Below are 24421 nucleotides of genomic sequence, written 5' to 3'. Positions count from 1 at the left end.
GCCCAGCAGGCATTTCAACGTTGATTCAACGTTGAATCAACGTTGCACTACAACGTTGAATCAACGTTGAATTTTGGTTGCATATGAAAGTTGTGGCAACTTTGAGACATAACGTTGTTTCAACGTCAATTTTCAACGTTGAATAAACGTTGAAAATGGGTTGAATTTTTGGTTGATTTATGGTTGATTTTTGGTTGCAAATGAAAGTTAAGGCAACGTTGAAGCTTCAACATTGTTTCAACGTCAAATATCAACATTGAACAAATGTGAACATTGGTTGAAATTAGGTTTAGATTTGATTGAAATTTTTCGGATGTACAAACGTTGATATTTGGTTGAAATCACGTTGAATTCATATTACATTTTGCTTTATAAACAAATACATTTGAAATTCTAATAAAAAAAAAATTATTTAAGTTGCGTAATATTTATATAAGTTGTTATCAAGTATTATGATTTTTAAGACAAACACAAATTCGGATTCAATCACTGAATCTCAAAAATCACTGCTAGATAAAATTTATATTCCTTGGGAAAAGTGGGTCACAATAATGCATCTTTTTTGCATTACAGGATCTGTAGCGTTATGGTCAAAGACAAATATAAAACCATAACGCTACAGATCTGCAGCTACATCTTATCTATAACTGTATGCTATTACATAACATAAATTGCTCTAAAGAACATTTAATTGATGCTTTCACACATTAATTATTAGGTAGGGGTTATAGATCCTATTAGATAAGATAAGATTTATTAATACCAATTTGGGGCCCATCAGGGCATACAAGTAATAAGAAAGAAAAAAAAACTATACAAGCAGAAATTCAAAATTGATAGCAGTAACTAACAAAAGATAAATGATGTTACAGCAGTTGGGGATTACAACATACATAATCAATACACTGTAAATAGAATATTTAAAGAAAAAAATAAGTAAATAAAAAATAAGTCAGGTGTCTGTGCTTGCACATGAATCATATGTATTCCTTTTGAGAACTTTCCTTTGGTACCAATAATTTTAAATTAAGTTCTTTAAATTAAAAACTTGGAGTATGATCTACTAAGTAATGAAAAACTGAAAACCGTGATCGCCATAACTTTTTACTGGTAAAAGGGATGGGGGGTGGGGGTGGGGGGTAAAGGTGCAATAATTTTATCCTGTTTTAATCCTAGTTCTTGATCTTAGACTTTGAAATATATTTGAAAACTTTAATCTTGTTCCATATAGAGCTTTCATCAACTGAATCAGTGTTTCACAAGATCATCTTCTTTTCAAATTGTCTCATTTGAATTTAAAAAACCTGTTCATGTGCTGTATTCACTTTTTATTTCAATTTGCATCGGGTTCAAGATTGAAAAAATATTAGTTTCATATTGGCGTCAAATCAAAAAACCTCATTGTCCTCAAAGTAGCCAGTCGGCAGTTGTACACTGGGCCCATAATATTAGACAAAGACTTCTAATAGTGACACGAAAAAGTAGGTAAGCTATATCCATAATGTTCTGTTTTCTGTTATCCTAAAAGCAAAGTGTTTGAAAAAATTATGTGTAAAGATGGACAGAAAAAGATGCAAGAACATGAAGAATCGGTTACCCTTTTTAATTTTATTTATAAATTTAAACTGTCAGAACGCCTTTTTATTGTTCTATTTGTGCAAATCTTTGACAATCATCAACTAATTCTGGACAGAAATATTAATACACTACAAGTACAATGTAATGCCCTGTTCACACGGAGAGTTTAATTCAAATTAAACGTAAAGTTACTGCGAATTAGCTTCGCTTAGCGTTCACACGGAGAATTTAATGCGAATTAGTTTAATTCGAATTAGTTTACTGCGCATTAAATTACTTCGCATTTGCTCCGTGTGAACGCTTAGCGAAGCTAATTCGAATTAAATTTTGAGGCATGCGTAATGGCAAAATTAGGTCAAATGCCACATGTCGTGGTCAGCTTGAAGTATTTGTGCTATTTTTGAGTGAAAATTGTGTTAATCACTAAAGTGTTTGTACAGCCACTGTAACATTATGTCAAATGCATCTGCTCCTGCATAAGGTGACGTGATTTGCAAATGACGTCATAATAGCCTTACTGATGCCAGGCCGTAAAAGTAGAATTTTAATTTGCATTAGTTTACTTCGCATTAGCTGTCGTGTGAACGCAATTTAATTCGCATTATTTTAATTCGCATTAGTTTACTTGGCATTTACTTCGCATTAATTTACTGCGAATTAAACTTGCCGTGTGAACAGGGCATAAACAGTCAGGGGTGTGATTGAAATTCATCATTTTTAAAAATGATGATTTTCAGTCATTAAATTGATTTTTAATAATGATGGAAATTCATCATTTTTTAGTAAAATGATGAAAAACAGTCATTTCTATTTTGAAATTTATTTTAGAAATAGAGTTATCTCTGATATTAAAAATGACTGTTTTTCATCATTTTTTATCAAATTGTTAGGTCTGGGCGCACTTAATTATCTCATTAGTTTTACGGGGCGCACTAAATTATTTTGGTTTCAATTACTTGTCAAGATGTTTCTCTACACAAGGGTCTATGGCAGGATAGTGTACTATATCTAATTACTGTAGTAAATGGGATGGGAAAATTTACTTGAGAATGGAAATATGATGAAAAGACGTCATATTTACAAAAATCAGAAAATTGTGTACATTATATACTTAGAAGAAATGACCATTATCCATCATTTTCAAAAATGACTGATTTCAGTACCACCCCTGACTGATAAATGAGATATAGATTTATACGCATATAAGTACTGTGTAATGGATATCAACCTGAATACTGGTAGAGCACCTGACTAGTGATACTGAGATCCTGGGCTCAATTCCTTGTCCAGCCATACATTTTCTCCTCTCCTTTTATAACTGAATTCAATTTAATAGCTATACAGTAAAACTTGGTTATAGAAAAGTCCTGCCAGGGACCTGTGACTTTAATCTGCTATAAGCATGTTTTTCCTGGGGGTATTACTACCATACTGTAACGTTCGGGAAGTAATATTACAAAGCATACCTGCGATAAGCAAGTTTTTATTATGATTTGAATTTTATATACAATTGCTGAAATAAAATAAGTCCAGCAGGTCCATACAGAGCAGTGCTCAAAGTATGGGCCCAGCAGGTACATACAGGGCAGTGTCCAGAGTATGGACCCAGCAGGTACATACAGGGCAGTGTCCAGAGTATATGGACCCAGCAGGTACATATAGGTCAGTGCACTATGGCCCATGGATGGTGGGAAGTCCCTAGAAGCTTGTTCGGTTTAAAAAATTGAAGTTTATCCAATTGCTAATGGGACTGCAAATTTCGACTTATGCTCAACACTCAAGGTATAATCAAGCAGCAAGGGATCTCTTTTGTGCTAGCTGTCTACTGCTACAGGGATTCTCAGTTTACATTTAATTGTCTTATCATAGGGACTGGTCTACATGTGACTCATGTCCCACATTGGGAATTGAATCTGCAATTTAAATTAAGGATCAACTCCTTTGTTACTCTGTGACTCTAGAGCAGACTCTCTACCCACTGTGTCATGCAGACAAGTTATTAGTTATTGAGAGCAAGAATCAAGTAATTTCACCAAACACTCACCAACTTTAGACTAGCTGCATGTAATATACACTGACTTTACATGTATCCTCTAAAAGTAAACTTGAATTTAATTAACATGATAAATAGATTCTAAGCTAATTCAAAGTTTATAAGAAATAGAAAATTTTTTTCAGCTGAGCAGTCCTGTAGTTGTTCTAACTGAGAAGAGGCAGAATGAGGGCAAATGATAGTGTTTAGCAATTTCCAGCAGATGCCCCCCCCCCCCAATGGCCAATCAAAGTTTTACATAGAAATATATAAGAAAAATCTTTAAACATCTTCTTCTCAAGAACCACTGTGCAAGGAGAGATGAATCTCAAAGGGAAGCATCTTCAGGTATTGTAGATACAATTTCTTTTCAAATCATGACCTCCGGGGGTAGGGCAGGGCTCAATTCCTTGTCCAGCCATACATTTTCTCCTCTCCTTTTATAACTGAATTCAATTTAATAGCTATACAGTAAAACTTGGTTATAGAAAAGTCCTGCCAGGGACCTGTGACTTTAATCTGCTATAAGCATGTTTTTCCTCAAATATTACTACCATACTTATGTAACGTTCGGGAAGTAATATTACAAAGCATACCTGCGATAAGCAAGTTTTTATTATGATTTGAATTTTATATACAATTGCTGAAATAAAATAAGTCCAGCAGGTCCATACAGAGCAGTGCTCAAAGTATGGGCCCAGCAGGTACATACAGGGCAGTGTCCAGAGTATGGACCCAGCAGGTACATACAGGGCAGTGTCCAGAGTATATGGACCCAGCAGGTACATATAGGTCAGTGCACTATGGCCCATGGATGGTGGGAAGTCCCTAGAAGCTTGTTCGGTTTAAAAAATTGAAGTTTATCCAATTGCTAATGGGACTGCAAATTTCGACTTATGCTCAACACTCAAGGTATAATCAAGCAGCAAGGGATCTCTTTTGTGCTAGCTGTCTACTGCTACAGGGATTCTCAGTTTACATTTAATTGTCTTATCATAGGGACTGGTCTACATGTGACTCATGTCCCACATTGGGAATTGAATCTGCAATTTAAATTAAGGATCAACTCCTTTGTTACTCTGTGACTCTAGAGCAGACTCTCTACCCACTGTGTCATGCAGACAAGTTATTAGTTATTGAGAGCAAGAATCAAGTAATTTCACCAAACACACACCAACTTTAGACTAGCTGCATGTAATATACACTGACTTTACATGTATCCTCTAAAAGTAAACTTGAATTTAATTAACATGATAAATAGATTCTAAGCTAATTCAAAGTTTATAAGAAATAGAAAATTTTTTTCAGCTGAGCAGTCCTGTAGTTGTTCTAACTGAGAAGAGGCAGAATGAGGGCAAATGATAGTGTTTAGCAATTTCCAGCAGATGCCCCCCCCCCCCCAATGGCCAATCAAAGTTTTACATAGAAATATATAAGAAAAATCTTTAAACATCTTCTTCTCAAGAACCACTGTGCAAGGAGAGATGAATCTCAAAGGGAAGCATCTTCAGGTATTGTAGATACAATTTCTTTTCAAATCATGACCTCCGGGGGTAGGGCAGGGCCACAATGAAATATATAGGAAAATTCTTTAAAAATCTTCTCTGGAATAGCAAATGCATGAATGATCATATTTTTATGGAAGCATCCTCAGGTAGTGGACATTCAAGTTTGTTCAAATCATGACCCCAGGGGGTAGGGTGGGGCCACGACATGGAATCCAAGTTTTACATAGAAACATGTAGAAAAAAAATCTTTAAAAATCTTTTTTTCAAAAATATCAAAACCATGATTAGTCCTATTCATATGGAAGCATTCTCAGGTAGTGTAGATTCAATTTTTGAATCATGACTTCTGGGGGTAGGGCAGGGCCACAATATAAGTTCAAATGTAAAGGGCAATAAAACCACAGGTAGTCAAAGAAAAATGCTAGCATCCTTAGTTAGTGTAGATTCAAGTTTGTTCAAATCATACCCTCTCCCTTTAAAAGATTGTTTGGGACCACTATCAGGTTTCAACTTTTCAATAATAAACTAATTTATGCTTTTTTCCAAGCCACATTGCTCAGGTGAGTGATGTGATCCATGGGCCTCTTGTTGTTTAAAAATGCAAATTATGACATAGAGCTGCTGTCTCTACATCAGAACATACAACAGAAGGTCGTGACTCTGCTTAGTGACCCAGACAACAGAAGGTCGTGACCCTGCTGAGTGACCCAGACAACAGAAGGTCGTGACCCTGCTGAGTGACATGGACAATAGAAGCTCGTGACCCTGCTGAGTGACCCAGACAACAGAAGGTCGTGACCCTGCTGAGTGACCTGGACAACAGAAGGTCGTGACCCTGCTGAGTGACCCAGACAACAGAAGGTCGTGACCCTGCTGAGTGACCCAGACAACAGAAGGTCGTGACCCTGCTGAGTGACATGGACAATAGAAGCTCGTGACCCTGCTGAGTGACCCAGACAACAGAAGGTCGTGACCCTGCTGAGTGACCTGGACAACAGAAGGTCATGACCCTGCTGAGTGACCCAGACAACAGAAGCTCGTGACCCTGCTGAGTGACCCAGACAACAGAAGGTCATGACCCTGTTGAGTGACCCAGACAACAGAAGGTCCTGACCCTGCTGAGTGACCCAGACAACAGTGTTAAACAGACCCTACTGGAGAAAGGAATCACAAAGCTGTGTGTCTTCTTTGGCAGGCAGAAAAGTACTCACTTTACCAAAACCAGGCATTGAAAAATACTTTTCTCAACAAGATTTAATTCTTCAATCTGATGTACGGATGTAAAGTTAAAACATGTTTGAGTTGTGGTATTTGTTTGAAGTTTAATCTTATTCTCTAGCCTGATATAGAGTAAATGTGGTTTAGGATGGTTGATTTGAAGTTTTAGAAATGTTAATTTCTGTATTTAATTTTCAGCCAATGAGGTGTTTCTGTCTCACATGATTACTTTCCTCCATGACAAGGTAAGATAACTCAGGTTTTATTAAATAATAATTACCAGACAACAGAAGGTTGTGACCCTGCTGAGTGACCCAGACAACAGAAGGTCGTGACCCTGCTGAGTGACCCAGACAACAGTGTTAAACAGAACCTACTGGAGAACGCAATCACAAAGCTGTACGTGTGTCTTCTTTGGCAGGCAGAAAGGTAGTTATTCGATTATTTGAATCAAGTGAGTATAATTTTACCATCTTGTAAAGGCTTTTGTCAAACACTCTTTTGTAATATCTTATTCCTGACTGGCGTATTTTTTAAAATCAACTCAATCCACTTGTGCAGTAAGTCTGGGTATATAAATATTCATGTTCGATTGAATATCTTGTCCCGCCAGCCAGTTTTCAAGGTCACAACTTCTCGAGGCCGTGCTGTCTGTAAAGGTATTTGCTTTTGAAATAACTTTTCTTTTTCACAACTTATTTTTTCTCATAACTTGTTATTTTTCATTCTAATTTAAGTTATAATTTATGTATATTCTTTTTATAGACACATGCCATTGTCGTTTATTGCTGTTGAATAAACTTAAGATTTAAACATGACCTGGTCACTCTGTACCATACATTCACCTCTGTTGTATAATGGCTCACGTATTACACAGTGTTAAACATGAGAAATAGTGTGTTTGTTTTAATTCATTATTTAATTCAATTTCTATGATTATGTCTGAGTTTTGAGTTAGATATTTACTAAATCAATACAGAACTATTAATTTAAATTGAAACAATCCTGCAAATATCATGTTTTATACGTTATGTCAAAAATCTTGACGTGAGCCCATTGCAGAGGTGTCTGAGAGAGGAACAAACAACAACTCGATCTGCATAGATTGGGTCTTGTTCTGCTCGGTTACAAAAAGTCTCCATACTTTTTCAAAAATAGAAATTACAGATTTATAATGTTATATTTCAAGTTTTTATTGCAGTAAATGAACAAGTGCAATGTACTATTAGCTGTCTTAAATGTAAGTGTTCATATTCATACATGCATAATTTATACATATAGTACAGGTAGATAGAACTTCACTTTGATATTATGCAGATACTTTTATCTTAAAGTAACAGTTCAATATCATACATTGAAAAAAAAAATTTAACTTGAATTTTGGTATAGTCATGTAATTGCTGTAGAAAACATTTTCTGTAACACAATGCCACATTTTCTGTAACATGATGATACGTTTACACAGGGAATCTGGATCCGGCAGGGAGCAGTAGGATTTATCTCCGCCTTGACACGGACCTTTAACATCACAGATATCCACTGTAATGTCCTGCCTGCTCTACAACCCTGTATCAACAAACCAATCCTTCAGGTGGACAAAGAGGTCAGTCATCATTACAAAGTATAAATCACTACCCCACTGTAGTAGGCTAGCTATCATCATTTGAATGTATCCACACTGTAGAATTAATGCTCAAGTATGAATCGAAGTTGCTCAAGGAGACTTCCATCAACTTCATTACTAAAGCTACCAGGTTACTCTTAGTATTCCTCAGCAAAGAACAGGAGATTGAAAACACAGCTTAGCTAGGTGGATATTAAGGATTTTTTATGAATTTTTTGTTACAGATAAAGTTATTTAAAGACAAAAAATGCCTACATTTTAATTGACGAAAAAATAAATTAAGGGTTCTGTTAATGGTAACTTAATATTATTAATGATATTGTATGCATTTCAGAACTCTGAGTGGAAGAGTATGTTTGGCTCCAATGAATCAGATTCCTCCTCCAATGGTTTGTCTCCAAAAGCCCGGACCCTACAGAAAACTGACAAGAGTCAGGAGAGGAAGCTAAACACTTCACAGACCCTAAGTCAGGCATCATCTTCATCATTGGGAAGCTTTGTAATGATGTCACAGAGTCAGGGGTCATCTGAGGGGTCAGTCACAGAGTCAGGGGCCATCTGAGGGGTCAGTATGATCTCTGACAGAGAAAGGCACAGACAAAAACCCCACCAGTAAGAATCTCCATGTATAAGTATCTCATTTGCTTGAAAAATTTTAATTTACTGTGCTGATAAACATGTGATATACATGTAGATGTATTGTATTGTATGTTTTAGTGCTAAAATACTACTGCTATTTGAAACATTTAATCCTAAAAAAATACAATGTTTCGAATTACAGCAAAATATCCCTGTAGTGTAAGATAGTCCTGAGGAACATTGTCCACAAGGAGCGGGAGTTGTAATCAACCGAGTCTAAAGACTTACTGGAGATAGCCTGGGAGAGGAGACCCCCACCCAGTAACTGGAAACCCTGGGAGAGGAGACCCCCACCCAGTAACTGGAAACCCAAGGGGGTACTGGTGGCCCACCTCCAGAAACACAGGGCCGCAGTCAACAGGTAGGGGGGGGGGGCAGAAAGTACTGATTAATGACCTGTATAAAAAGAAAAGTGCATCATCAAGGGGAATAACTCTTCTAAGCACTAACATTTGTCTTCTCTATGTAATACTATTCAGCAATGACTTTATTGAAATTTAACTGCCTTAGCCAAATGATTTTTTATTATATACTAGTTCATGTACATAATTAAAGAATGTGTTATCTACTAGCAGGATTCAAGTTTTTCAAGACCATGTATTCTTTGCCACGACCTCCAATGATGGTACAGTCAATTTATGGGAGTCTGAAAAACTGGAGGGAAACAGTGTTGCTAACCGCCCTAAACAGACCACCAAGAATAGTTGAATCCACACTTTTCAAAAGTATAAATATCCCTTGACCGCCATCTTAGGGGATAAACCCATAGAATCCTCACAGTACCCTTTGTAGTTTTCAGGTTTGTAACTTTGTCATTTGACTGGGAAGAATCTTTGCATAGTGTACACTGATTGCCCCATGTTGGGGCTACCCACACATCCAAAGAAAACAGTTGAAACACAGTGGATTCATCATAGCCCACCCAAATGTTGGTAGCATAAAGAGGAGAAATGTTGTTTCTTTCCCTTTTGACCTTTTGGTTGACCCCACAAAGGGAAGCAACTTTTGTAAAGTGTGAATTTGTCTATGGATTGGTCTATACTTCTGTACCTGGTAAAATAACAAATTACTTTGATATACACTGTATTATGTCATTGATTTTTTTTTATGAATATCCAATTTTCTTGAAATCGTCAGAAAAAAAAAATTTAAGATGAAAGAAAAATATGTGATTTTTTAAAATTATCTGATTTATACTTGAATATAGATACCTATAAGTGCTGATTATTGCTTTGTTTGACCTGTAGAGAAGTGAAAGGTTAAGTTTTCTGTGAAGCTCCTAGATCTTCTCTCTCTCTGGCCACATTCACCAACATGGGGGCAATCAACATTTACAAGTCAGTAGTGTTTTTTATATATATTGAAGTTAGAAATAAATGAATTGTTTCTTTTATTGATTTGATTTTTTTAACAGGATAGAGACAGGAAAGACCACTTGGAACAAAGCTATTAATGTGGACAAGTCTGACTATGGAAACATTGTAGATCTCACATACTTTGATACAGGTACAGCACTGTACAAATATAAGTATCTTTACATGCATGATTATTTAGAAATGTACATGTATTATGAAATAGGCAATTTTATATATTGTGTGAAGTGGGAAAAGAATTATGAAGAACAAAAGAAAACGTTTAAATTAGGGAATAAATATCTTCTAATTTGGTATTTGCGACCGTTAATGCTGATTTAACGGTCGCAAACTGAGTTTTACCGGCGACGCGTAAGCGGAGCCAGTAAAACGGATGTTTGCAACCATTAAATCAGCATTAACGGTCGCAAATACCAAATTAAAAGTTTAGTTATTCCCATTCTAATGCAATCCATGCATTTTGTTTGTTGTTTACGTCTTATTTTGTTGAATTTTGTTACATGAAATACGTCACGGAGCATTGTATTTTTGCGTCGCTCTATTATGACGTCACAATGAAAAAGCTTTCACGCTTGTTAATGCTCGTTTTACTGCTTCAAACATCAGTGCATTAGCCAATCAAAGAGTGTTTTACAAAACAATTGCATTAGAATGTTGTCTTAAAGTTTTTTTTTTTCAAATTTTGAATGTAGGATATCTTGGTGTATGAGTTCTTGAAGGGTTCTGACCTGTTACAGGTACCCAGTCTGTTTTATCCTATGCTACAGTCAATGAGTTCTTAGTGGGACACTAACTTCGCTCTAATAAGGAAGTCTGGAAGCTCAGAAAGGATCCCAAATCAGGCAAAGCAATCAAGTCATACACACGGTAGTCAATTAAAAAGGATTTGAAATCACTTTTAATTTGAGAAATTATCTGTGTTATCATCTTTTAAATTAGAAAAGATTTTAAACATAAGATCCTATCTGAAATGTTAATATTTGGAACAGATTACATTTTTATACCCCCACTCCAAAGGAAAGAGGGGTATACTGTTTTACCCTTGTGTGTCTGTCCATGTGTCTGTGTGTCCGTGTGTCTGTCCGTAACAAATTTTCATCACAGTTTTATCAGCAACTCCTCATCGTAGATGCTTGAAATTTTAAAACAATCTTCTCTGAGGCATGCCATATGGTGGGATACATTTTTGTGCATCTGTCCTTTTCATACATAACAAATTTTCGTTGCAGTTTTCTCAGAAACTATTAATTGTAGATGCTTTAAATTTTAACAACATCTTCTCTGAGGCATGCCATATGGTGGGATTCATTTTTGCTAAAATCCAATATCAACTTCCTGTTTGTCATCAACAGATAATGGCAAGCCGCTGATTGTGACCTTAAGAACTGGATCATTCGGGCTATTTGCCCCTGTAGTATAGGGATTTGAGACATATACCTGTATAGAAAGGTTACGAAGCTCGAATCCTTCAATTGTCAATTTTGTCCTACTCTCTATACACTTAAGATACACACGCCAAAGGTCTCTATCTCGCTGAATACAGTGCAGGGATGGGGTAACTGAATAAAGTAATTGTAATTTGGTGTAATTAATTACATTTTTCAAAGTAATTGGAAGTAATTTGTATTTGAGCTAGCCTTCAATTACAAGTAATTGAATGTATTTAAATACATTTCAAAAAAGGTCATGTATTTTCAATTACTTTCCAATTACATTTCAATTACTTTTTTCAAAATGAAAGTTTATAAAGAAAAAGTATCTTTTACTGGTACATAGTTTTTATACTAATGGGTTTATATTACCTATTTTTACTTTTTAAAAATTTCAATATTCTACCTATTCTCAATTGCAAATACTTTTTTAAATAGCAATGATTGTTTAGATAGCTAATTTGTTTTCACAGTAATTAGACTGTATAATAAGTGCATCCCCTTTTAGATTTACCTGTATTCTATTCATTGATTGTGTGTGAAATATAATTTATTTTCTTAGAAAATATAGATTTGAGAAAGTAATAAAAAAGATCTTGTCATACACCACACTGGTGTGGCATGGGCTTGTGTTTGTACAATAATCAAACAGTTAACGGTCTCATAATACTTAATTTGTTTATACAGTGTGTCACACTGCCCAAGGCAAAAGGTAAAGGTCTAGGCGCCCTAATTTTGACCAGGTGTGAACCCCTATCATACCCAAGGAAAACAAAAACACTGAATAAAACTTCACTATATAAAAAATCTTATTTAAAAAAATCTTTATATTTTTTTTTTAAAAGTAAAACTCAAGTAATTGATATGTATTTAATTACATTTGTCAAAGTAATTGAAAGTAATTAATTACATTTGATAAAATCAATGTAATTGTAATTGCAAGTAATTGACAAAATTATCAATGTATTTGAAAGTAATTAATTACATTTCAAAGTAATTGACCCCAAGCCTGAATTACAGTGGATGTTATCTCCGATCTTATCGTGAATCGCCTCATAGAGATCAAAATCAGTAACCCTGTTATTCTGATCAGATTGAAGATCCTTGTTCTTCAGATAAATTGGCTTGAGCATTATGTTTGGAACGTCTGAAGTCATGATTGTTAACAAAAGGCTTACCCGAGAAGTTCTCACTCGTGAACTCCGCGACACGGTAAACAATTGTATACACACATACAAAATGCAAAATTTCACAATCACATCGGAAAATCGCATAGAAATTGGCTGAATTTGTTTATCAATACCTCTTCTGTTGTTTAGTACACAAAATAAGGTTTTAAAATCCCACAAATAACTATAGAATTGTCAAAAACCGGAGCAGGTAAAAAGAGCGTCCATCTACCTGACCGTCACGTGACTTCCTCGTTGCTCCCACAGCTCTTGAGGCAAAGAGAATAGGAGATAAAGTGAAGATCCCAGAAAAGTGGCAAGATCAAAAAGAAACGGTAATGGAGGAGATCATACATGCTAAAGCTACTCAGGTACCGGAACTAATTCGCGAGAAACTGGAAAATTCAGATGCTAAAACACTATTCGCCGAAGCAACTAACGATATATTCTGGGGAACCGGGCTATATCCAGATGCTACCCTCCATACGAATCCGGAAAAATGGCCGGGCGAAAACCGGCTAGGACAGATTCTGGGTAGGATAACATCAAAACTTACAAAAAGACTCAGAAGTACCTCACTTCCGAAAAATAAGAACCCAGACGAAAATCAGACAAATCTGGACGGCTTCATTCGGGAGGCCAGGAGAAACTCAAACAGGAAGAGAAATGTAAAGGACCAGGGGTAATTTAGCAAATATAGCTTTATGTAAATGAGTACAAACTTACTAACATTCTATTCTATAAACGCTCGTGGTTTAAATACTTATAGTAAAAGGATTTTGTTGTTTGAATGGATTAAAGATGCAAAATTTGATATAATTTTCTTGCAAGAAACACATTTTATTGAAGCAAATGAAGTAATTTATAATTCACGTTGGTTTGGGTATAAAATTCATAGTTTTTCTGATTCAGTATATAGTAGAGGTGTATCTATTTTGTTTAAAGAGAATCTTGATATCGAAATACTAGATAAACATTCTTCGATTGACGGTAGAAAATTATTGGTAAATGTTAAATTATCTGAACAAATTTTAAGTTTGGCCAATTTTTATGTGCCAAATAAAGAAAATGACAAAATCATATTTTTAAATAAAATGTTGAAATGGGTCAATAAATATGCTAAAAGCTTAGATAACTTAATAGTTTGTGGAGATTTTAACTGTCAGATAGATATCATCGAAAATAATAGAAATGTAAAGGCTCTTAGAAACTTTGTGAAATCATTAAATTTGATCGACTGTTGGTCCTTTAGTGATAAAAATAACGAACAGGGGTACACGTGGTGTGATTGGGAAAATAATCCAAAATCTAGAATTGACTACGTATTTACGTCAGAAAGTTTATGCTATAGATTTAATCAAATTTTATTAAGAAAAGCTCCTAATTATGACGGGACAAGATTTAGTGACCATTTAGGTTTATACTTTGATTTTTGTACCGCAGAAAATATTAGAGGGAGTGGTTATTGGAAAATGAATACGTCACTTCTCAACAAAGAAAAATTTTGCAATGAAATGAGAAACTTTATTAAACAAGAAATATCTAGAATTCATGATCCTGATCCGGTTTCTAAATGGGAATGCTTGAAAAAATCAATTAAAAATTTCACAATAGCCTATTCTAAAGAAAATGCTGTATCCAAAAGAAAGCGAATTGATTTCATTGAGAATCAAATTAAAATATTGGAAAATAAACCCTACTCGCATATAAATATGAGATATAAAAGACAGCTTGAAAATGAAATTGATGAATTATATGCACAAAAATGTAAAGGGGCTTACATAAGATCAAGAGCTATCTGGATGGAAAAGGGCGAAAAAAGTACTGCATATTTCTTAAATTTAGAAAAAAAGCAACAGGGCGACAATACGATCAATAAAGTTACTAATGACGACGATATTGTCTTTATGGAAAATGGAGATATTATGAAAGCTTTAGTCGATTTTTATAATGCATTATATGAGAGTAGAAAAATCTGTGATCAAGATATTGAAAAATACCTTGAAAATATTGAATGTCCTAAAGTTAGTGAAAATGATAGAAATAACTGCGATAAATTACCGACCATGTCTGAGTGTAAGGACGCCATTCATCATATGAAAAATAACAAATCTCCTGGTTCTGATGGACTTCCAGCAGAATTTTATAAAATATTTTGGAATGATATTAAAGATATATATTTCTCATGTTTAATCAAAAGTATTGAGATCGGAATTCTACCATTCTCACAACGAGACGCAATACTCTCCCTTATTTACAAAAAAGGTGAAAAAGATAAATTAAAAAATTACAGACCTATAAGTCTCACAAATGTGGACTATAAAATTTTTGCACAGATTTTAGCTTTACGATTACAGCCTGTTGCTAAAAAAATGATAGGAAAAGAACAAAGTGCATATATCAAAGGAAGGTACATTGGAGAAAATGCGAGACTGATACTTGATATATACGAGCACTGTATGAATCACGATCTTGATGGCATATTGTTATTCTTAGATTTCGAAAAAGCATTTGACTCTGTTGAGTATAACTTCATGTTTAAAACATTACGAAAATTCAACTTTGGAGAAGACTTCATTGATATGATCAAAACTCTTTATAATAATCCTACCTTCAAAATTAAAAATAACGGCTGGATTTCAAAATCTTGCTCAATGAAAAGGGGAATACGTCAAGGATGTCCGGTATCTGCGCTTCTCTTTATTTTCGTATTAGAAATACTTGCTATCCAAATTAGAAATAATGAAAATATACATGGCCTATCATTTAATGAGGATGCCTCAAAAAATATTAAGATAGTCCAACATGCTGATGACTGCACAAATGCCTTAAAAGACACCAATTCATTGGCAACTACTCTTAATATTATTCACCATATTAGTAAAGTTGCTGGTCCGAAACTTAATTTATCTAAAACTGAATGTATCTTAACTGGTTCCTTAATTGATGAGTATTGCAATAATAACGACCTATACGGTGTAAAAATTGCAACTGAAAGTGTTAAATCTCTTGGAATATATTTAGGTCATAATAAAGACGTGTGTTATGAAAAAAATTGGCTAAGTAAACTTGAAAAACTTGAAAAAATCTTAAGTGTTTGGCGAAAACGCAACTTAACAATATTTGGAAAATGTACAATAATAAATACTTTAGCGGTATCAAAGCTTGTTTACAATGCGTTTATTTTACCTAATCCAGATAAAGAATTCTTTAAAAGAGCTTCAAAAATCATTTTTAACTTTCTGTGGAAAAAGAGAGAGAGGATTAAACGAAATACATTGATTGGTAAAATTGAACAAGGAGGAATAGGAATCGTTGATATTGAAAGTAAATTTTCTGCTGCGAAAGCTTCGTGGGTAAGAAGAATATTGGATAAAGATACAATCACACACTTTACTTTAAATAGTCTATTGGAAAATAGTAATTTATCTATAAATGATATCATTAAAACAATGAGTTGCAATTTGAATGATAAAAAATTCTGGGAATTGACTAATTTCCCACAGTTTTATGTGGAAGTATTTTCAATGTTTAATAAGTGCAAAAAAATCAAACAAAACAACAAAATTCTGAAGGAAGAATTTTTATCCCAATTTATCTGGCACAATAATTTATTCCGATATGATTCTAAAACATTATGTTTTGAACAATGGATCAAGAGTGGTATATTATATGTAAAAGATCTTTTTGATGAAAATGGTGAAATACATGCAATAGATTACTTTTGGGATAAATTAAAATGTAAAAACTATATTTACTGTGAATATATTATGCTAAAAAAGACATTAAGACCTTTTAAATCAAGGCTTGATTGTGCCTATGCCAATTATATTAACATTCATAATAATGACTCGTTTTTGTTTAGAAACAATTGTTTTAAATCAATCAAATCTCTAAAAAGTGATTTTTATTATTCGACCTTAGTTCAATCCAAATTTCAGAATTCAATATATGAGAATAAGTGGAATAAGTATTTCAACATAGAAGATAAATCATTATGGAAGAATATATACATTTCAAAAATTTGTAATATGTATGACAAAAAGATTGCAGAATTCAATTACAAACTGATTAACTGTCTGTTAAATACTAATATAAGTGGAAGTAAATGGAATAAAGATGTATCACCAATGTGTGAGTTATGTAATGTATCAGAAGATAGTGAACATCTTTTATTTTCTTGTACAATTACAACATATTTGTGGAGGAAAATTAGTATATTCTTAAAATTTAATGTTTCATGGAAACGTGTTATGTTGGGATTTTTTGGTGATTTATCAGAGAAAACATGTATTTTGAATAATCTTATCTCATTTATTTGCTTTACCATCTATAAATATAAAATGAAGAGTCGATTCAATAATGAAAGAATGTCAGAAGAAAATTTGAAATCTTATGTTAAAAATTGGCTTGTTTTACAAAATTCTATTGTGAAAAAAACTGGTAAAATAAGAAACAACATGTACAATGACTTAGCAAATTGTTTATGAAAAAAAATTATGGTGTAGACAATGACATATCCAACACAAGAAGAAACCAGTCTTCATGTGTGGTAGCTAGGGGTCCTCATTATGGACAGTGCTGGTGTTGAATAGGACTCCATTTGCTACCTGGATTCAATATTTATTTATTTCTCCCTATGTATTATACATTCTATGTTTATACGCTCTTAGAATAATTGCATTAAATTGAACAGATAAATTTGTGAATGTTATAAAAGAAAACAAAATGCTTATTATATACCTATGATACGTATGATATATTTATATATTTTTCTTTTCTTCTCTATAGAAGTAATATAACTACTGAACAGATAAATTTGTGAATGTTATAAAAGAAAACAAAATGCTTGTTATATACCTATGACACGTATGATATATTTATATATATTTTTTTCTTCTCTATAGAAGTAAAATAACTACTCTGATATGAACATAAAAAACATTAACTGTGATGTATGTTACAATTTATATCCACTATGTTGTATATTGCATATGCTTTTAATAAAAAAAAAAAAAAAAAAAAAAACTTCCTGTTTGTCTGTGTGTCTGTCTGTTTCATACATAACAATTTTTTGTCGCAGTTTTCTCAGCAACTACTCATCAAAGATGCTTGATATTTTAACACAATCTTCTCTGAGGCATGCCATACATTGGGATACACTTTTTGTTCACATCCGATGTCAACTTCCTGTTTGTCTGTGCATCTGTCAGTATCATACATGTACATAACAAATCTTCGTCATAGTTTTCTCATTAGCTATTCATAGCAGATGCTTGAAATTATATTACACTCTTTGTTGAGGCATGCCATATGGTGGGATTAATTTTGATATGAATCTGATGTCAACTTCATATTTTTTGTGCATCTGCCTATAATTGAACTTGTGTATATTAACATGATACTGCTTAATCTTAATTACATCAGAGCGGGGGTATTACTAGTGAGCATTGGCTCACAGATTTCTTGTTGTTGGTAATCAACTTAACCATCATACCAGATTTTAACATACAGCTAATTGTCTGCATTCTGTTTAATGGTTGACTTTTATAGGGTTGATCACCTCCTTTGCTGTACACCACTCCCAGTGTTGGTTGACTTTTATAGGGTTGATCACCTCCTTTGCTGTACACCACTCCCAGTGTTGGTTGACTTTTACTGGGTTGATCACCTCCTTTGCTGTACACCACTCCCAGTGTTTGGTAGCTGTGGGGACTAGCAGTGGGACACATGTCTGTTGGGACGTGAGATTCCAGCTTCCCATCAACTCCATAGTCCATCCTACAGGTAGGGATCAATGTGTCTTTCATAATTAAAAAAATGCCCTTCATTATTGTTAAGTTTTTATATTGATAATTATATTGCTATGGACAGGTGCCCGTATTATTGGTATTACTAAGGTTTTATATTGATAATTATATTGCTATGGACAGGTGCCCGTATTATTGGTATTACTAAGGTTTTATATTGATACTTATATTGCTATGGACAGGTGCCCGTATTATTGGTATTACTAAGGTTTTATATTGATACTTATATTGCTATGGACAGGTGCCCGTATTATTGGTATTACTAAGGTTTTATATTGATACTTATATTGCTAAGGACAGGTGCCCGTATTATTGGTATTACTAAGGTTTTATATTGATACTTATATTGCTATGGACAGGTGCCCGTATTATTGGTATTACTAAGGTTTTATATTGATACTTATATTGCTATGGACAGGTGCCCGTATTATTGGTATTACTAAGGTTTTATATTGATACTTATATTGCTAAGGACAGGTGCCCGTATTATTGGTATTACTAAGGTTTTATATTAATACTTATATTGCTATGGACAGGTGCCCGTATTATTGGTATTACTAAGGTTTTATATTGATACTTATATTGCTATGGACAGGTGCCCGAGTAAGGAGGTTGATCATGCGACTCCAGGAGCAGTCCCGGCTGATCTCAGCCACCCAGGGAAATAATGAGGTGTCCATATGGGACGTAGAGACGGGGGCCAGACAAAAAGCATGTAGGCAAGTCCTACACCCACACTTAGTCTTAATCAGGTCAGTGTCTATATACATTTTGAATCGGTCACATGGAAACCGCAAAGAAAGTTTTATTACATGTAATCATTAAGTTAAGAAGAATCAGATGGCTATAGAGTCAAAAAGAAAAGAATCTCATTTTATTTTTTTTTATTTTTAGCTCACCTGAGCCGAAGGCTCAAGTGAGCTTTTCTGATCAAAATTTGTCCGTTGTCGGTCGTCGTCGCTTCAGTGTCGTCGTAAACTTTTCACATTTTCATCTTCTTCTCAAGAACCACTGGGCCAATTTCAACCAAACATGCCACAAAGCATTCTTGGATGAAGGGGATTCAAGTTTGTTCAAATGAAGGGCCACACCCTCATTCAAGGGGAGATCATTGGGAGTTAATGAAAAATTTGGTGGGATGTTTTAAAAATCTTCTTCTCAAGAACCACTTTGCCAGGAAAGATGAAACTTATAGGGAAACATCCTCAGGTAGTGTAGATTCTTATTTTTAAAATCATGACCCCTGGGGGTAGGGCGGGGCCACAATGGCCAACCAAAGTTTTACATAGATATATATAGGAAAATTCTTTAAAAATATTCTTCTCAAGAATGACAAAGCCATAATTCATCTTATTTATATGGAAGCATCCTCAGGTAGTGTAGATTCAAGTTTGTTCAAATCATGACCCCCAGGGGTAGGGGGGGGCACAATGGCGAACCAAAGTTTTACCTTAAGAACTATATAGGAAAATTGTTTAAAAATCTTCTTCTCAAGAATGACAAAGCCATAATTCATCATATTTAAATGAACATCCTCAGGTAGTGTAGATTCAAGTTTGTTCAAATCATGACCCCCAGGGGTAGGAGGGGGCACAATGGCCATCCAAAGTTTTACTTTAAGAACTATATAGGAAAATTCTTTAAAAATCTTCTTCTCAAGAATTACAAAGCTATAATTCATCATATTTTTATGGAAGCATCCTCAGGAATATGTAGTGTAGATTCAAGTTTGTTCAAATCATGATCCCCCGGGGTAGGGTGGGGCCAAAATGGCCTATCAAAGTTTTACATAGAAATATATAGGAAAATTCTTTAATAATCTTTAATTCAAGAATAGCAAAGTCATAATTCATCATATTTATATGGAAGCATCTTCGGTAGTGTAGATTCCATTTTGTTCAAATCATGACCCCCTGGGTAGGGTGGGGCCAAAATGCCCGACCAAAGTTTTATATAGAAATATTTAGGAAAACTTTTTTAAAATCTTCTTTCCAAGAAAAGCAAAGCCAAAATTGATCATTCATATGGAAGAATCCTCGCAGCCACAATGGCTGACCAAAGTTTTACATAGACGTGCATATGTAGAAAAATTCTTTAAAAATCATCTTTTCAAGAATAGCAAAGCCATGATTGGTCATGGGACTACTCTTGGATTTAAACTTTTTAATGAATACTATACCAATTTCTCATTTTTTTTTAGCCACAATGCTCAGGTGAGCGATGTGGCCCATGGGCCTCTTGTTTTTTCGAAGAGCTACAGTTCTGCAGCTAGGGTATAGAACTGATTTTTTAAATGAATTTGGTTTGATATTATAGATTCTCCTACACTCTCACCACATAATTTTCCATCATCAGCCACGAAATCCTGACCGAGTCAAAGATCACCACGTAATGTCCAATCGTCATCGACCACTTACTCCAAGAGAAAAAGATCGACAGAAACGAGTACTTAGAAACATAACATCATAGGCGTTGCCGACCTGTGACTTGATTGAGAAAGACCCCGACCCAGAATTCTCTGTGTGTAAGGATTAAAGAGGTAGGGGTTTAGAACTGATTTTTTTACTGAACTTTGTTTAATACATTCATATGTATTTATAATACCTCAATTCTTTGTATTCTCTTCACATCTACCCTTAATAAATGTAAGTATTTGTGAAGCCTTATTTTAATTACAGATTTTTATAAAGTTTATATAATAAGAGTTTATTTCATTCAGTACAGTTATAGAATATAATTGTACACAACTTCAACAGTTAAATTGGGTAATTTTATTGACAGGATGCATGTAGTAGTAGTGGACATGTATATTTAGCAGTGTGTTAAAATTGTTTAGAATAAGATATTCATAAAGTGAATTCCTGTAGAGAAATCTTAGATGGGTCTACTTTATGTCCACTTTTTTACTATATTTTTTGGGGGAAAATTAAAACTTCAAAATTTCCTTAGCCAGAGAATAGGGTGAATTCACCATGCACATAGACACATACCTTGCTTCGGACAATTTTAGACAATAAATTCTCTTTCAACTTAAGAGTTCCGTGTATTTATTTGTTTCTGTCTTAAATCTGAAGATTTAATTTTTTTGTTGATACCGATTATTATTATCTTGTTGTGATAAAAATACCCCGAGAATGGCCTTGAAGTTACGTCATATTTTAAATCATCAAAGGGGAATAACCAGAAATTTATGATTTTGCGATTTTTAGAGTTATCGTTCTTAAAATTCGACTTCAACGGAACGAGTCAGACTTTGGTGAATAAAGTTAAAGATTAGTATTTTACATAAATTTTAAAGAAATTTCACTTCAATGTTCGTATAATTCTTTTTAGAGCTGGTTTTCACTAGTATGTTCGTTTCTCCGTACATCGGACACAAATTAACCTTGCATCGGACACTTTCCGATGCAAAGGTAAGCTTTACCATTTTCATACAGAACCCAGCTGATAGCTGTTTTTTGCGGAAAAAGAAAATAAAAACTCTATATTTTCAGTCAAAATACGTTATCGATATATGACATCTGGAATTTGACTCAATTTGTTTCTACAAACCAGAGTATGATAAACCATGAAAAAAGGCGCAAATTACCGCATTATAAGCATTTTAAAGCATTTCTAAGGCAGAGTGAGGTCTCTTGAATCGTTCTACATTTGTGCAACGATATCGTCAATTAAATTTAAGTTGCGGGTTATTTCTTAGATAAAAGAAAAAAATATATCCATATCAAGCATTTTAAAGCACTTTGATTAAGGTATGAAATTTTTCCGGTCAAAATACCGTCTGTCCGATGCATGGTAAACAATGTCCGATCCATGGTGAATTTTGAGTTATTCCTAAAAACTCGATTTTTGAGGAAATTTTCTCAATAAAGGGCATATAATTGTGTCCCAAATTGATATTTTAATCACAAACTAAATTTTAAATTCCATTTTGATAATTTTCCATCAGTAGCGATATTGCTAGAACTTGTTGAAGTACAAGGGTATCCGATGCATGGTGAATTCACCCTATATGAAAACAAATCCTTCTGTATCAAATTTTGTGAAAGTCAAAAGAAAATTTGCACTCCCTGATCTCTGTTTGTAGATTGATTGTGGAATTAATTTACTGGGCGTGATGCGGGACAAGCAGAAGAAATACAACAAACAAGCGGACCAGTTTCAGGGGATCTCGGAGACGCTCTCCATTCTTAACTGAGTCAAGGACAGCATGCAGAACCTGGTCCCCAAGATGGAGCGCTTGAACCAGATGCTGCCACCGGAGGACCAACTGGAACCGCTGAGTCTGAAGAGTCAGTTGTTAGAACCAGATGTTACCACCGTAGGACAGACTGGAACCACTGAGTCTGAAGAGCCAGTTGTTAGAACCAGATGTTACCACCGGAGGACCGACTGGAACCACTGAGTCTGAAGAGTCAGTTGTTAGAACCAGATGTTACCACCCGAGGACCGACTGGAACCGCTGAGTCTGAAGAGTCAGTTGTTAGAACCAGATGTTACCACCGCAGGACAGACTGGAACCGCTGAGTCTGAAGAGCCAGTTGTTAGAACCAGATGTTACCACCAGAGGACCGACTGGAACCGCTGAGTCTGAAGAGCCAGTTGTTAGAACCAGATATTACCACCAGAGGACTGACTGGAACCGCTGAGTCTGAAGAGTCAGTTGTTAGAACCAGATGTTACCACGGGAGTACGGACTAGAACCGCTGATTCTGAAGAGTCAGTTGTTAGAACGAGATCCAGATGAAGAGCAGGGAAACCAGTAAAATGTAGAACTAGTGTAAATGGAACTGGTCACTTTTATTTGTATGTAAACTTATTTTGTAAATGAACTTAAATTTAAGTTCTCAATTGTGTTAATTTAAATTTTTTATACGTCATACCGAATTTGAAGCTTCCACTGGGTTATTTGATATCCATTTGTTGTTGAGAACTTGGATAATTAACAATGTTTTCATAAGTCTAGAACATCATTGGACTTCCCTTTTAACAAAAATTTTGAATAATTCTCTTTTTCAAATTACTGCAAGTTGGGTCTAGTCTAACTGTGAACATTTATCTTTGAGATACAATTGTACATTAACTTTCTGTTAAATGTTAACAAAAAATTCTATCAATTAAGCCCTTGACTTTGATGTTAAACCTCAACTTATGACAACCCTATGTGACAGGACCTTTCTGATTATATTCAATTATTTAATATTTTTAAGCATTTAATATATACTATTTATAAAAATTAACACTTTACACTTTGTCCATAGGATTTATATGCTTTTAGCACCTACAGAGACACAAAATTCTTAATTGCCTTTATGAACCTAAACCCTTCTTATTTTATTTTAAACAAACTAACTTGAGATCTATTTTTATAGATTTTAGGCCTATATTATCTGCAGAACTGTAGCTATATATTGACAGACCGGAGAGCTATTTTGAGATTTAGTGGACAGATTTATTATCAATTTGTAAATCTTTTCCAGGTATTTTTATATATTGATTTCTACATGTCTTGATTCAATTGTCTTCATATTAATTCAACATTGATTCAATTCATAATGACTTGCCTTATCAATTGTGTGTACAGTATTTAATTTATACTCTTTTTGTTTTGTTCTTTGATTGTTACTATATTTTGTTAAAGTTAATTGATTTAATTAGGAGGATGCTTGTCTACTACTAATTATCATTGAATATGGAAGTATTTCTCTATAAAGCCCAGAATAATTATAATAATTGCAATTTAATTGTCCTGCTCAGTTATGAAACTCTCATGGATTTTGCTTATTGTTTCACAGATGCACTTTTAATGAAAATTTGTATTAAAATATCTGTATACAACAATGTATTATACAAGTTGCATATAAATTGTTTTTATAGAACTATACAATGAGAGAGCTGTCATAAAGTCACAATACAGAACCTCTCAATGTTACAGCTTGAAAGTTTTTTTTTTCAGTTAAAAATTTATAATATTTATTTAATATTTTAGGCACCATACTGAGTGTGTTTGTTCCTAATGTTCTTGGAAGTATAAAGTATA

General features: G+C 34.1%; 1 pseudogene; it reads left to right on the top strand.

The window, feature by feature from the left end:
* The first annotated feature begins 6388 nt into the window (after window positions 1-6388).
* On the top strand, window positions 6389-22579 carry LOC134237062 (phosphoinositide 3-kinase regulatory subunit 4-like; annotated as a pseudogene).
* Window positions 22580-24421: the final 1842 nt, after the last annotated feature.

The sequence above is a fragment of the Saccostrea cucullata genome, unplaced genomic scaffold (genome assembly GCF_032062105.1).
Source record: "Saccostrea cucullata isolate Sc308-1 unplaced genomic scaffold, CSIRO_AGI_Scuc_v1 ctg8219, whole genome shotgun sequence".
Taxonomy (NCBI): Eukaryota; Metazoa; Mollusca; class Bivalvia; order Ostreida; family Ostreidae; genus Saccostrea; species Saccostrea cuccullata.
Note: the sequence above shows the minus strand (reverse complement) of the source record. Positions and strands in the feature narration are given on the sequence as shown.